This window comes from Tupaia chinensis, unplaced genomic scaffold (genome assembly GCF_000334495.1).
Source record: "Tupaia chinensis unplaced genomic scaffold, TupChi_1.0 Scaffold000153_1, whole genome shotgun sequence".
Lineage (NCBI taxonomy): Eukaryota > Metazoa > Chordata > Mammalia > Scandentia > Tupaiidae > Tupaia > Tupaia belangeri.
This window is the reverse complement of record NW_006159624.1, coordinates 2,693,151-2,701,000: the sequence shown is the minus strand read 5'-3', so window position 1 is coordinate 2,701,000 and position 7,850 is coordinate 2,693,151.

The following is a 7,850-nucleotide window of genomic DNA, read 5'->3' as shown; positions in this document are numbered from 1 at the left end:
TTTTTTTTTTTTTTTTTTTGCTATAGGGCGCGTGCGCTCGCCAGACAGACATAGAGACAGAAAGCGAGAAATCACCCCCCCGGGGGGATGGTCATTGCCGCAATTCCTTCTCCTCCATTCTCCTCTTGGGATCTTGGGCATGCACGCACACACGCCTGGCATGAGTTCTAAGCCACCGGGTCCAGGACGCGAACCGCGGTTGACTATGTGGGAGTCCAGCGACATAGCCATTATGCTAACTGCTGGTTCTCAATGCTAACAACTTTTGAAAGTACCTTTATGCTGAATTTTTTATGTGAAAGAATTAAATCTGAGTGATGTCTATTAAGTTATCTAAGTTAAAGATCTGGTAGGTCCTCAGATCTAGATTAGGAACATTCTCACCAATTCCTAGGATATACTCAACTCACAACATGCTTGCTGACTGAATACCTAGTATTGGTCTACAATTAGACATTACAAGTAATCCCTTTCCTTTTACTATAAATGTTTCCATGGAGATAGGTTTTCATATTTTCCTTTTGTACTTATATCAACTACATGAATTTTCTATTCCAAGTGGAATGGAGCTGACTGCCGAAGAACTGACACCAACCCATAAAAAAGAAAAAAAAAAAATAGATCACAGAGAACAAGAAAGTGAACAGGACCTGACAATAGCTTAATAGATTTTTAAGTCCTGGATTTATGCAAAACCAGTTGGTTTGACTTGTTTTATTTTCTTCAGTTGGTCTGTGTTGTATTTCTGTTGTGGCACAAGAAATACTGACTAGTACACTGAACATATGGAAAAATAATAATCAATGTCCTGTGTGTCTGAATTGCCAGTGGAATGACTAGCTAATTGAATTGGCCATCTTTGGCTGACAGACTGGCTTCAAACTAGTGCACTAATTTTATCTTTTAGGCATTTGCTAGTTTGTGAGAGCAAACAAAACATAATTTCCCTGGTAGTTATAGCCAAATACTTACATTTTTAGATAAGATGCTTTAAAAATATCTCTTGAGATATAATGTAATACTTTCCTATTCTTGAAACTAGAGTTCTTTATGAGCTCTTGTTTTTATTTTTTTCTTTTGTAGAAGATAACATTTTGCCCATGAAAATTCCCAAACCTATGACCGAGGCCTTACTCTCTAATTCCAGGCCTTAAAGTTGATAATTGACTTCCATTTTCAAGGAACTTTTGAATTTCTCATTATCTCAGCCCTTCCTCTTCCACTGGTCACAATACAGTCAAATACTCCGTTATACTTTTAGAATGTGAGTCCATTTTTTCCTACTGAACTAGTCTGAGCTGTAATTGGCTTTATATCTTCTATGAATGCCATACCCGGCTGGACGCGTGTTATTGTTCTCTGCCCTTTCTCCTCCTACTCTTGTCTCCTATTTGCCATTGACTCTTTTCAGTCTTCTATATCATCAGTTATGAGATATAATGTACTTTTTTCTCCATACAATCTTTCCTGGTATTCTGATAGTGCATCTGTCAAAGAGAAAAGTATTATGGCTAGTCTTTTCTGCTAATGGAAGAAAGGCATAGCACGGTGTCTAAGATAAATTTTTATAAAACGTGTAATAGGCTTTTTCTCTGCCCCATCAATTTATGGATTTTGTATGGGTGACTGTGTGTGTGTGTGTGTGTGTGTGTGTGTGTGTATGAGTGAGTGAAAACACTGCTTTAGGAACATCAAGAGCAATTGAATCTTATATCACAAGTCAAATATTCAACTTATAGATTTACTTAATGGAGTAAGAGAAGTTTTAGTGAGGGCAATAAGGTAGTAATTGATCCCAAAACAGTTTGTCAGGCCACCCTAAAAGAATGTAGTTATTAAAAGAAGTAAAGTCTGGCACTGTAGTGCAGTAGTTAGGCACTTCATTAGGAACTGGATCCCTCCTGGCCTTCTACAGTTCAGATCTCTGCCTGGTGGATTGTAAAGCATGTCAAGTGTATGCTCATGCATGCCCCAAATCCTTAAAGGATGGAGAAACTGGGTCCAGCAGGTAATGTGGTGGTTAAGGGCGCTGAACTTCAACATGGCTGACTACGGTTCAAATTCCCAGACCTGGTGGTTTCATTTCTCACTTTCTCTCTTTCTCTCTCTCTCTGTCCCTCTTTGGCCATATTAAAATAAATAATTAAAGTTAAATAAAATAATTATTTTTAAAAAAGAATTGAGGAAAAACAATTGTTGTGTGATCATGCCCTTTAGAAAGTTATTTCTCTCTCTTTTTCTCTGTCTGGTGAGTATATATACCCTTTGGTAAATTAAAAAAAAAAAAAAAAGGAAGAAGAAAAGGAAGAAAAAAACATACTGATCTTCAACTCTCATTCGATCTACTCTGTAAAGATTTGGATTGTGGTAGCTTAGCAGAATAGTTAAAACAGAATTTTTCTGTAGAGACTGGACTGTGAGTGTGACTCTTTGCAAGCGAAGATTGAGCGATGCAGCATGTCCAGCCCTAACCCCACACCTTATAAGAGGTTTTAATGTATATTATTCAAAAGGCTTATTAACATATGTCCTCTGCAGTTTGGAATCAGTGGACATGTAGACAGTGTGCTGCAGGACATGTGGAAGACGAGAGCGAGAACAGCCCTCTGCCACACAAAGAGCACAAGTGGAGACAGTTGTGTTGGGATGGACTTTTTCTCCCCTCTCCCCTTGCTCCATGTAGATCAAATATATGGGAGAGAAAGCTAGATCAGAACCTTTAAAATCCTGCCTCCAGTGACCTCTTGACAGGACCAAAGATAGTCAAAGAAAGAATAGAGCATTTTATTTATATTTTAAATTTAATTTGAGTTTTTGGGAGGAGAGGAATTTGCTATAGGGCATTTGCACTCACCAGAAAGACAGAGAGAGACAGAGAGACAGAAAGCGAGAAATCACCCCCCAGGGTGGATGGTCACGGCACAATCCCTTCTCTCCATTCTCTTCTCGGGATTTTAGGTATGCACGTACATGTGACTGGCGTGAGTTTAAGCCACCGGGTCCGGGACTCGAACCACATTCAACTACATAGAATTCCAGTGACAGCCGTTACACCAACTGCTGGTCCCAAGAATAGGGTACATTTTAAACAGCAACAACAAAACTAAGGCTGACTTAGGTTGATCAGCAAACGTGAGTGTATTAGATAGGTCTTGGGTAGTGTAGTCAGTGTTCCTGGCAGGGCACTTAAGCAATCCTGGAAGCAGCAGAGACGAAAAAAAAAAAAAAAAGAAAAAAAAATTAAACCTCTGCTCTGCCCAAAGGGTATATAACCAACTTGGAGAAGTGGAACTTCATGACCATTGTGATGGTTAATTTTATGTAGCAACTTTACCATAGTGTCTGGAGATTTGGTCAGTCATCAGCCAAGATGGCCACTGTGAGTTTTATAGATGAAATTGACATTCAACTTGGTAGGCTTTGAGTAAAGCAGATTAACTTCTAAAGAAGGTGTGTCTGTTTCTTTGAATCAGTTAGAGGACCTTGAGACAAAAACAGTGAGATTTCCCCAAAAGAGGAGATTTTATCTCCATATTGCCTTTTGACTCAAACTGCAGCATCAACTCTTCTCTGAGCCTCCACCCTGCTGCAATTCTTTCCCACTCTGCAATCATGTAAATCAACTCCTTAAAATAAATTTCTCTCTCCACATAGACACACATCTCATAGGTTTTATTCCTCTGGAGAACACTGACTAATCCTTAAGCCGTATCTGTTCTTCATCTGATCATGGAGAGATCAGAAATGCTGTTTAGCAAGATAGAATGAGGAATGCAAGTATTAGAAATGCAGGAAGGGGACCAGCAGTTGGCTGGCGTAATGGCTATGTCTCTAGACTTCCACGTAGCTGAACATGGTTTGAGTCCTAGACTCACACTGGGCGCGTGTGCATGCATGCCCAAGAGAAGAGAATGGAGAAGGAATTGTGGCATGGCCATTCCCCCTGGGGGTGGGGTGATTTCTTGCTTTCTGTCTCTCTATCTCTCTGTCTTTCTGGTGAGCGCACGCACCCTATAGCAAAAACCTCTTAAAAAAAAAAAAAAAGAAGAAGAAATACAGGAAGAACCACTTCCTTTCGCCAGCTTCTCACTAATTAAAAGATCTAAATGATGTAGAAGAGATTTATTTTATATCAATTTTGACTACACTATAGACGTGGGCATTTTCATAACCCTTTCTTATTGGAGTAAAATACACATATAAAAATGATCATAGAGAACATTTGGCTCAGTTTTCACAAATATGTTACACCTATGTAAGTGGCACCAGATCAAGAAACAGAACACAAGCAATGCTCATAAATAAATTTCAAGGGTAGAAACAAACAAACTGAATTTCTGATTATATCTTTTGTTTAATGAAAATGTTATACATAGAGTTAGTACCTTCTCTGATTCTTTGTAATGCAAAAACCACCCAAGGAGCGTGTGTATGAGTGTGTGTGTGTGTGTGTGTCTGTGTGTGTTCTGTGTGTATGTTATATGTTCGTATGTGTACTGTGAGTGTCTATTTTATCACAAAAGGCTAATATTTATTAGGCTCTCAGAAAAGTCAGATGCATTTTTGCAAGAAAAACTTGAATAATCTCAATACCTTGAGGATACAATTTTATGCCATAGGTCTCTTCTGACAATGCGTGCTACATACTCATATTTGTAATGCTCAAAAGGAATTCAAATATCCTTTATCATAGCTTTTACTAAATGCACACTTTTTTATTAATAGCTACCATTTTTATATCAATCAAACAGAAAAAAATCAATTAATTGAAGCAACTAAAGTGAGTTCAATGCAGCAATTCAGGAACACAAAATTTATTTGTTTGGTATTTATTGAATTAGCTTAATTGCTAGAATGTCTCACTATCATGTTTTGACAGCCCCTAAATTTATAGATCAAGTTTTCTTTTTCCTGCCAAGGTAGGATTTAATAATAGTTCCTATGTTGCTTTCTAAAGGTGTAATGTGATAATTATAGTAATTAAAGAAAATCAGTTTTTCAAGGGACAGAACATTTCTTTATAATCCATTATAAATGAGTGGTAGGGGTCCATTAATTAACAAGTCCCTCTAGTTATTTTTTTTTTAATCTAAGTATAGTTTAAAATCCCTAAAACAAATTGAATTTCATGTCTACAAATACCTCCTGCTGACTTAGGAAACATTTCCTTATAAATGTCTGCAAATTCTTAAAAACTCCAACCAAGTTCTGGATTATGATTTTTCATTAAATTTAAACTTCATAAATAGGTGGCAAAATGAATGTGTAAATTGCCTATTAGTTTAGCATAGCTCCAGGCACATTGGTACATTTATTAAATAATGTTTGGTGATTTCAAAGTGGAAATAAGGAGAAAATGAATACTACATCACTATGTAATCAGTGACTTAGATATTTTTATGGAAAATATATAGGTTGAGTAATACAAATAGTTAGCATTTTATATTATTATACAAATGTTTATAGGATGTGTTCATATTTTTCAGTCCATTTTCTATTATTATTATTATTATTATTATTATCATTGCATCATTTACAGATAAAGAAACAGGTCCAATAAGGAATTAAAATTTTAAGATCTGTGCTCTGTCCACATTATAATACATGGGGAAATTTTATTTTATTTAGACATAGCCACTACAGTTTCCATAGCAGCAGAGAGAAGTGACACATAGCTCAAGTACAAAGACTGCAGGTTCAGGGAAAGAAGAAAACAATCTTTAGTTTAAGGCATTTAATTAGCCTATTTCTACATAAAATAATTATGTTGTTTACTAAGTGAGTTAAGAATTAAATATGAGCATTAGATGAATTATATTTTTTCCTGAAATTCCATACAAAAAAGAAGATGGAGGAAGTTTAGAACATATTCTCCTGTAAAATTGGTCTTGGTTGAATTATTCAGTAATTTTTATTGTACTCATTAGAAATAGTCTGGATCTTTCATGGAATTAATCCCCAAATGAGAATTTGTATGATTAGAATCAGGCCCTGGTTTACAGATGTTGGTTTCATATAGCATCTAATACCAACTATCTTCCACCAGTTCTAATGTATATCTGATTCTTGAAAAACACAGGAAATTGTTTTTAAACTAGAGTAATTGCAAATAAGTTACAGGATAACAAACATTTTAGTGTCTTGTGGAATTCTTTACATTGGAATGTTATTATATGTTATGTCTCTAATGATATTAGGTATTTTGCTGAATTGTAGTTATGCTGTCAAAGAGGTAAACATTGTAATTAGCGAGAAATAATAATACAGTTTAGCAAGGTGACAATCATGCCCTAAATATACAAATACCTTTAATTATACTTCTAAAATTGTGAAATATAAATGAAAAGTGGTATCTTTTTTAAATTGGCAAGAACCACATAAATCATAAAATATAAAGCATAAGCTTAATAGCTAAAATTTGAGGACTCAATTAAGATAATTATGACATTACAAGAAACAAAATAATATTTGAATAATTATAAAACTATATTTTGGAAGGAGAGAATACATTATTTCTTACATTAGTAGATAGGATTTATTTATTTATTTATTTTAATGTTTATTTCTTCTATGAGAGAGGGGCATTTCCAACAGGGTTTTCATGCTGCAATACAGCCCCAGCCTCACGGAGCTCAGGTCATGAGCACATGTATACATGCCTGGCAAGGACAGGGAGGCCTCAGATGTGAACCCAGGACCTTCTCATGAAGGACAATCATTCAGAATGTTGTGTTATTGCTATCCCATCAGCTGGTACAGTATAATCTAAAGTCATCCAGAGGAAATCTTGAGTGAGGATAAACTTAATAAAAAGTATTTTATAAAGTAGGCAGTTAATGGGGATATAGATATAAGTCATTCATGTTATTTTGTGTTTTAATAAGAGCATAGACCACTCAAAACTAGTTTTGGTGTAATATAATTTTTGTGTGTATTAAAGGAGGCATTTTAGTGGCCAGTAGGTGGCATCATGGTTATGGCATTGGACTCCCACAAGACCAACTACAGGTCAAGTCCGGATCTAGCGGCTTACTTTCTCAATTCTCCTCTGTCTCTTTCTCTCTCTGGTGAACACATGTCCTATATCAACTTAAAACAATAACAATAATAAATAAATAAAATGAAGTAAATCATTCTTTTAAAAAAAGGAGGTATTTTATAAGAATGAGAGAAAGGATGAATAATTCAATAGTGGGAGCACTGGCAAATAGTTGAGGAAAAAAATCTAGTGAGAACATAATTATCTTGTCAATAATTCCAAATAAATTAGTACATATCAACATGAACCAAAAATGTCTTTTAAAAATAGAGGTAAACAGGGACCCGCAGTTAGTGTAATGAATACGTCACTGAACTCCCATGTAGCCGACCGCAGTCTGAGTCCCGGACCTGGTGGCTTAAACTCAAACTCATGCCAGTGAGTGTGCATGCGTGCCCAAAATCTTGAGAGGAGAATGGAGGGGAAGGGATTGCAGTGTGGCTATCCCTCCTGGGGAGTGATTTCTCACGTTCTCTCTCTCTGTCTCTTCCTGTGTTTCTAGTGAGTGCATGTGCCATATACCAAAAAAATAACACACACACACACACACACACACACACACACACACACATATATATATATATATATATAGGTAAATATGTAATGGGCATTCTGGAGGTAGATAAACTATGAGGTCAATGAAAATGGTTAGCATAATGGCTATGTTGCTGGACTCCCACGTAGTTGACCGCAGTTCGCGTCCCAGACCCGGTGGCTTAAAACTCACGCCGGGCGCGTGTGCGTGCGTGCCCAAGATCCCGAGAGGAGAATGGAGAAGAAGGGATTGCGGTGTGACCATCCCCCCTGGGGG